This window comes from Lactuca virosa, chromosome 5 (genome assembly GCF_052849685.1).
Source record: "Lactuca virosa cultivar CGN04683 chromosome 5, Lactuca_virosa_CGN04683_v6, whole genome shotgun sequence".
In the NCBI taxonomy this organism is placed as follows: Eukaryota; Viridiplantae; Streptophyta; class Magnoliopsida; order Asterales; family Asteraceae; genus Lactuca; species Lactuca virosa.
This window is the reverse complement of record NC_136430.1, coordinates 319,967,737-319,976,142: the sequence shown is the minus strand read 5'-3', so window position 1 is coordinate 319,976,142 and position 8,406 is coordinate 319,967,737. Positions and strand designations below refer to the sequence as shown.

General features: G+C 35.6%; 1 pseudogene; it reads left to right on the top strand.

The window, feature by feature from the left end:
* The first annotated feature begins 5,729 nt into the window (after positions 1-5,729).
* LOC145113136 (mannitol dehydrogenase-like) lies at positions 5,730-7,653 on the top strand (annotated as a pseudogene).
* The last annotated feature ends 753 nt before the right edge of the window (positions 7,654-8,406 follow it).

The following is an 8,406-nucleotide window of genomic DNA, read 5'->3' as shown; positions in this document are numbered from 1 at the left end:
AATTATTTTTCCCAAAAAAGCTTAGCTAGCTCGTTCCATGTAGTGATTAATCCAGAAGGTAGATCATATAGCCACTCTTTTGTTGCATCTTGGACAGAAAAGGGGAATTCCCTTAACGTGATCTGGTCTTATGTGATAGCGTGTGGCTTCATCCCAAAGCATACTATGTGAAATTCCTTGAGAAACTTGTGCGGATCTTCGTTCTCAAGGCCTCGGAAAGTCGGAAGTAGATGAATCAAACCAGACTTCAGCTCAAAGTTCCGAGCTTCAGGGAAAGTGATACACAAGGGCTGTTGTGTAACATCTTGTGTCACCCACTCTCGGAGAGTCTTCTCAGGATCGTCTTCGTGTTCACTCATGGCTAGTTCTATTTTGGTATCTGAATAAGAGGGTTTAGGTGTTTCGAATTTGATGGAAGACGTTGGTGAGTATTTCTTTGAATGGGTTGTGGGAAGGTGATGTGACATCCCCATTTTCACGGCCAGAAAAGACCGATTTTTGTTTATGCTTTATAAAAATCAGAGTACTTCTTTTAATAAAAATGTTGCGGAATTTGTTCCCAGAAAAACATGATAAATACGTTATCAAAGCATTTCCGAAGAAATGTATTTTTATTCATTTAAAACATTTGGGATGTCATCGTCAATATAGAAACATAAGCATAAACAGAACTTACATTCATTTACACTAGTGATCTACATCTCTTTTAAATCTCTCAGTGCAAAGTAGCTTCGTATCGACACCTGTGATACAAATAAGCTGGAGTGGGTCAGGTTGGGAAACCTGGTGAGTACATAGGGTTTTCAACCCACAATAATATAATTATTATATTTAAACATCAAACAATCAACCCGATTACCCATCCCCGTTATCTTCTTTAATATTCCTTAAAGAATTATCTTAAGGGTCATCTCCTATATCATATTTACCTCTCATCTTTCTACCTCACATTTCCTTATATGCTCGTTCCTAAGGCATGAATACGTAGTTACAACGTCGCCTGAACTCGTAATTCATAGTAAGGGTTAGAGTATCATCGCATGAATATACAGTCACCACATCACCTAGACTCATAATTCATCACCTACAGGTTATAAGTCTGCTGGTGTTTCCACGGGTTGTCTAGAATATTCCGTGGTCGCCATCTATACTCTAGTAGATGACTACATCTCCAAATTGTCGGACAAGGTTATAGTATCTTTCATCCTATATCACCGATTCATCATCACCTATCCATCACCTAATTATCATCACCTTCCTATCATCACCTATCTCTCATCATTTTATTTCATCACACACCAACAATTTCATCTACCCATGTTTTATCCCAACGTATTTGTAGATATAAAATAAATATATATTTAAATCATTTAAAACATGTATAAAATCATTCATCCATCATAGACAGCAAGTATTAAGATAATATGCACACATAGCACGTAATTTATATAAAATACTTCATATCTATGTGTAAGATGAAAGGGACCATACACTCACCTGTTAAAGTGATGATTCCAAACTCAGACAGCGCTTCGTTACTCTTAAAATAATTTCCTTCGACAAAACCTAGTATCAATACCACTAGGGTTTAGTCTAACGTTAACCGCGACTAATTAATAGTCTAGCTATTATTATTATTATTATTATTATTATTATTATTATTATTATTATTATTATATAAGCGTTAAACAACACTCTTATATAACTCATAATAATATCCCAAATAATTGTTTTAAGGTCCTAATAATGTTACTATAATTAATTAGAAGTTATATTAAAAATAGCGTAGGCGTAGCTCACTTACAGCGAGTTTTTATTAAAAACTGGGCTTCGCTGGAGCAGCGTTTCCGAGCCGAAAGCTTTTCTTCTCGGAGCCGTCGGGCGCTCCGGGGATTTCTTCTCGTGCTAGGGAGGTTCCCTAGACTTGGGAGGGGTTTAGGGAGGTTAGAGAGAAGTTAGAGAGAGAAAGAAAGGTTTGAAGGTGTGAGGAAATTATGAAGAGTTCATCTCTTATTTATAGGAATTCTATAGTAAAGTAGTCTCCAAGCTTCGTCCGTAACTTTCGCATACGAGCTCCGTTTTTGTCTGTCTTTTTACCGTTGAGTTCCTATTAATGAGATCTTCAACTCTCATTTAGACCTCGTTGGCTAATTCTCATTCTATCTCGGATTTACAAAACTGTATCGAATTCGCCGCGCTCGAAAAGTAGAGACTAAGCTTCGTCCATAACTTTCGCATACGAGCTCCGTTTTTGTCTGTCTTTTTACCGTTGAGTTCCTATTAATGAGATCTTCAACTCTCATTTAGACCTCGTTGGCTAATTCTCATTCTATCTCGGATTTACAAAACTGTATCGAATTCACCGCGCTCGAAAAGTAGAGACTAAGCTTCGTCCATAACTTTCGCATACGAGCTCCGTTTTTGTCTGTCTTTTTACCGTTGAGTTCCTATTAATGAGATCTTCAACTCTCATTTAGATCGCGTAAGCCAAAAACCGCTCGAACTAAAATTCGAGTTTCGGGCTGTACACTGCTAAGCCGAAACTTCGAAAAATCATAACTTCCTCATACGAAGTCAGATTTGGGCGTTCTTCTTATGGACGCTCTCGGTTTAACGTTTTCTATGACTTTTGTTTAGATCACTAAGGCTAAAAGTCGCTCCATCGTAAATTCACTATTTACGCTTCCCGGTGTCGTGTCGGTTTTGCCGTAAAACTTCGACGGGCCATAACTTCTTCGTTATAACTCGGATTTCGGAGTTCTTTATATGTACGGAAACCTTGAGAAATATTCTACAACTTGGTTAAGATTATTTATTATAAATAATCTTTTGCCGAAAATTCGTTTTCGACACTCATTGCCTCTAAATTGACTAGCCCGGATCTACGGGCGTTACAGGTGAGGATGAGGGTGCCTTAGGAAAAGATGAAAAGGTTATTTCAGGCTCGTTCCACAAGGGAGTGCCTTGTGGATTTGTTTCTTCTGAATCCAGAGAAGATGTTGATGCGAAAAAACCCTATAGTGTTTTCTGTTGAAGTGCTTCTTTTCTGAGTGTTCTTGTTGTCTTCTTTATTTCCGGATCAAACTGTAGTGGAGTACCTGTACGTGTAGATATTTACATAAAATGATTAGTGTTTTATGTGTCCCCGACAACGGCGCCAATTTTTTATACGATTGTCGCAACACCTAAACAAATAATAATATAAATAAACATATTGCTCAAATGCATTAGGGGGAAGTACATGAAAGTAGGGGCGAATCCACAGGGTCATGTCCTAAGGTCAATGCCTCTCTTACGTAAGGCACACACATTAATTTAAGAGAAATTAAAATGGGGGGATTCTGTTGATTATTAAAACTAATTTGGACTGAAATTTATAAAAGAAAAATGCAATTTAAATACTATGGTAAAATTCAGAAAGCAAAAGCAATTTCAGTTTCGCGGTGACTCTCCTAATCATACAAATAACCTTCAACACGATAATTGAGTTGTGTACTATTTAAAATGGCACTGAAAATTATTAATAAGCTCTAACAGTTTTCTTTTACTAAGATGTTTAACCAAAACAAACTCTTTGAATTAAACATTACTTTTTACTGAATTAATCAAATAAGCTTTTAATTAATTTAGAAAAACAACATTAGACACAGTGTAAAATTCTCACTAAAGTCTAATACTTCTCACAAGCTTGGAAGCATAAAGACTTGTTTGATTGATTTATATTAGAGTTAATCCTAACACAGAACCAATATAATATTCGTTACTTTTACTGATTAATAAAGACAATTATGGATCTAAACAAATAAGATAACTGGAATGATTTGTTAACAATTAAAGTGGCCAACAAAAAATGAATCAAAATCAAACGTTCAATTAAACATAAAACTGATCAAACTAAACAATAAACACAATAAGATATCATGCCTAATGATTACTTGCACGAAAAGTCGAGTCGTTTGCGAAACTGAAATCTATGGTTTTTAGCCTAACATGTTAAAAAACGAATTACAATAAGTAGAAACAAAACCTAATTGATAAATCTCAGTAAATGAAAAATAAAAATCGAATCGTGTTCTTCAGATCTATGTGTTGGCACTCAAAAACCTCTGAAAATCGCCTCCCAGTCGTCTAGTATCACGAGTTATCGGAAGTTATAATTGTAGGAATGTTAAGGAGGCTAATTTATACATCCAAAAAAACGCGACTAAAAATTCGAATGAATTTTTTTGGCACGATCGGATTTTTTTTGGCTTCGATCGAATTTTGTCTCGAATTAGTGGTTTTTTTATTTTTGGAATTTCTGATCCTTGAAACATTTATTAGATCGAATTTCTTGGAAAATTTTGATTGATTTTTTTGGCTTTTCTATTCTTCGACCAAAAAACAAGCTAATAAATCTTCGATACATAAATTTGATCGAATTTCTGTATAATTCGATTTAATTTCTTGAATTTTGTTTGAAACGTTGATTTTTCCTCGATTAAAGCGGGTTCCAAGCTTTCTCAACATCCTCCATGAGCTCCAAGCTCGAATTTGGCTCCAAAGCTCCATCAAATGCATCATCAATGTATCTTATTCTCAAGCGAATATACGCACATTCTACAAACAAAATAATAAACACACAATTCATAACATTCTACAAACAAAATGATAAACACACAATTATATATACATATAAATTTTAAACCCCCTTTGTGAACAGTAACAGGGGGTTCTTTTTCACTTTACCCCCTACAGTTTTTATCTTTTTCAATTTGTCGAATATAAATGTCTGTCAAAATTTCTTTACAATTTAGTCCGGTCAATGGCGGTCCTGCAATTTGTAGTTGTTTTATTTGCCTGAGTCACTCTTTGGGGAATGTGATTCCATACGTGTATTTATATCCTTTATCTAATGTTTTTTTTTTTACCATCTCCTTGCTCGCCCTTTCTGTTTGCTTTTTGTTCTTTCTTTGCCGATTTTGGTGGAGGTAATTTATTGTTTTTTTTTTTAATCTTTGTCTTCTGCACTTTATATATAATCTTCCACAAAGGGTAGTGATATTTCCGCGGGTTAATGACCTAGAAAGGTAACCAACTTTGGTCTTTGTTCATATTTAGGTAACCATGTTTTTTTCGTTCACATTTAACCATTGAACTTGTTCGACCTGTTCAAAATAAGGTAATATGACTGGTAATTACAGTAATATTACCTTATTATGAACAGGTCAAACAAGTTTATTGGTCAAATGTGTACGGAAAAAACATGGTTACCTAAACATGGACAAAAACCAAAGTTTCTTACCCGTTTTGGTAATACTGGACAAGAACCGTCTCATGGACTGTGCCCTGGAATCAGGCTCCGACACTCAATGAACAATTAGGTTAGGCTTGGTCATGGACAAAAACCAAAGTTTCTTACCCGTTTTCGTAATACTGGACAAGAACCGTCTCATGGACTGTGCCCTGGAATCAGGCTCCGACACTCAATGAACAATTAGGTTAGGCTTGGTCTAATCCAGTTCAGTCCCGGCTAGTCATGGGCTAGGTTGTGTTGTTAGGTCTTTAAAGCACATACAGTCTAGCCCCTTAAGCGTATACAACCTAAACCCTAACTAGTTGGGCCTAAATTGGGTTGGCCCAAGACTTGACTATCTCCTCATACACAAAGACCGAACAACCCAATTTCATGTCACATCAATGGATCTTATGACTACTTGCACTTAACATAAAAACCTAATATTACCAAAATGGGTAAGGAACTTTGATTTTTGTCCATATTTAGGTAACCATGTTTTTTTCGTACACATCTGACCAGTAAACTTGTTTGACCTGTTCATAATAGGGTAATGTTACCGCTAATTACCAGTCATATTACCTTATTATGAACATGTCAAACAAGTTCAATGGTCAAATGTGTACGAAAAAAACATGGTTACCTTAATGTGACCAAAGAGCAAAGTTTACCTTTCTAGGTCATTAACCCTATTTCCACGGACGCTTTTGATGTTACCATGGATTTTTAAAATAAGTTTACAATTATACCCTTCATTTATTTCTATTATTTTAAAGTTTAATGATACCTTGGGTTTCTTTGTCTTGGTTTCTTCCGAAAATGATTCAATTTCGTTGTTGTTGATGAATAACAATGATATTTTTTTACAAAGCTAAACAGGTTCTCACTTATGTTCCCAAAAACAAAGCTCCGATCACATGGTTTCAGATGATTATTTCGTCCTCCGGTGGCCGGAAAATTTACCGCTTGATGTCGGTGCACCGCTTCTATGTGCCGAAATCACCACTTATAGCCCTCTCAAATACTTCAGGATGAAAATCGATGTTGTTGGTCTCGGTGGACTTGGGCATGGCGAAAGCTTTTGGTGCAGAAGTTACTGTTTTCAGCACTACTCCTGCTAAGAACCAAGAATCACTCCAAGGACTTAAAGCTGACCATTTTATTGTTAGCAAAGACGAAAAACAGATGCAGGTGAGGGTTTTTTTTTTTTTTTTTGTAATGGTTAATGAATTTGCGATAAGTTTTGAATTTTGAATTGGGTTTTTTGCCAATAGTCTGTATCGGGTACACTTGATTAGGGGTGTTCAAAACCGGATATCCGAAAATTCGGATTCCGAATTTCGGATCCGAAAATTCGGATAGTTGATTTTTGATATCCGAATCCGTATCCGAAATTTCGGATACGAATTCGGATATTAAACCGGATATCCGAATTTCATTAGTTTTAAATAAAGAAGATAAACCCTCCAAGAACAAGAACGTTTCCGTGCATTTGTTAGGTATAATAAGACTTCATTTGGTCCGGTTAAATGCAAGTTACCTCATGATACCTGAAGATCTTGAGAAATCAAACTCAAATTACTAAAATCAACATAAAAAAGGTAACATTTATACCATCCTCACTTTGCGTACCAAGTAAAAATGTTAATAATTTGTCTTTTTGAATTTCAAATGAAAAAACTCAATGCATTAAAACTATTTTTAATAATTTTTTATATTATATATTTCGGATTTCGGATATCCGAAATATCCAAAATTTTCACATTTTAATATCCGTATCCGAATCCGAAAAACCGGATATCCGAATTTCGGGTCCGAATTTTCGGATATCCGATTTTTCGGGTATTTTCGGATCGGATGTTCGGATGCGGATATTTTTGACCACCCCTACACTTGATGGCATCATCGACACAGTGTCTGCAACTCATCTAATTGCGCCATTGTTGAATGCACTGAAAGCTAAGGAAAACTTGTGCTTATTGGTGCACCAGAGAAGTCGCTTGAAGTAGTAGCGTTTTCTTTGATTATGGGTAAGTATTTTGTGTTTTGCTTTAAGCTTTTGAAATTGTCAAATTGGATAAAAGTGATGGAATTGATGGATTTTGATAGGGGGAAGATTGTTGGTGGTAGTAACATTGGAGGGTTGAAGGAGACTCAAGAGATGTGGGATCACGACAGCAGAGCATGGGATCACGACAGATGTTTGTGATACTGATACAGTGACACTGATAGATTATGTGAACAAAGCCATGGAAATGATTTTGAAATCTGATGTAATGTATCGATTTGCGATCAATGTGGCAAATTCACTCCTGCCTTCAGCACTTCACCTTTCCTTGACACCCGCCTTCAAGACCTTTAACCAATACCGTAGGTGAAATGCTGAAAGCGAATGTACTTGGGGATAGGGGTGTTCATGGGGCGGTTCGGCTCGGGTAGTAATAAAATTGTGAACCGTGATCACGGGGCGGGTACTTTACTTGCACTAACCGTAACCAAACCGTATTATACAAAAACCCGAACCGAACCGAACCGCGTGAAGGCGGGTAACCACGGTTCGGTTCACGGTTATCCAGTAAATAATTAAATATAAAAAAACAAAATTAATAAAAAAAAGCTACATTCAAGTGAATTGTTGTGTTGGTAAAGAATCACCATCAACCTCCATTTCAGCCATTTTTCTTTCTTAAAAAACATACAAAAAAGTATGAAAGTTTAATAATGAAGAACAAAAAATTATCATGAAACTTAAGTGAAGAGAATAAGTTATCATGAAAGTTTAATAAGTTACTTAACAGGTTATTAACAAACTTTTGTTCAGCCTATTTTACAACATCCAGAGCCAGAAGTTTTCCTTTCTATCAACAACAAATTGATTTGAATAAGTAATTAAAAATGTATATTCATAACTAATTCATCAAGAAAAACCTTCATAATTCATTACCTGAGTTGATATTGATATAAATACACAATCTAAAGTTGTAATCAGATAGACACTTAGATACCAACACCATACTGTGAGTCTGTGACTACTGTATATACATCCATGATCCATACAGGCATGCCATACATTGATATAAACACATTACACATTTAACAGATAACATATTTTGGTATAAGCACATTTATCA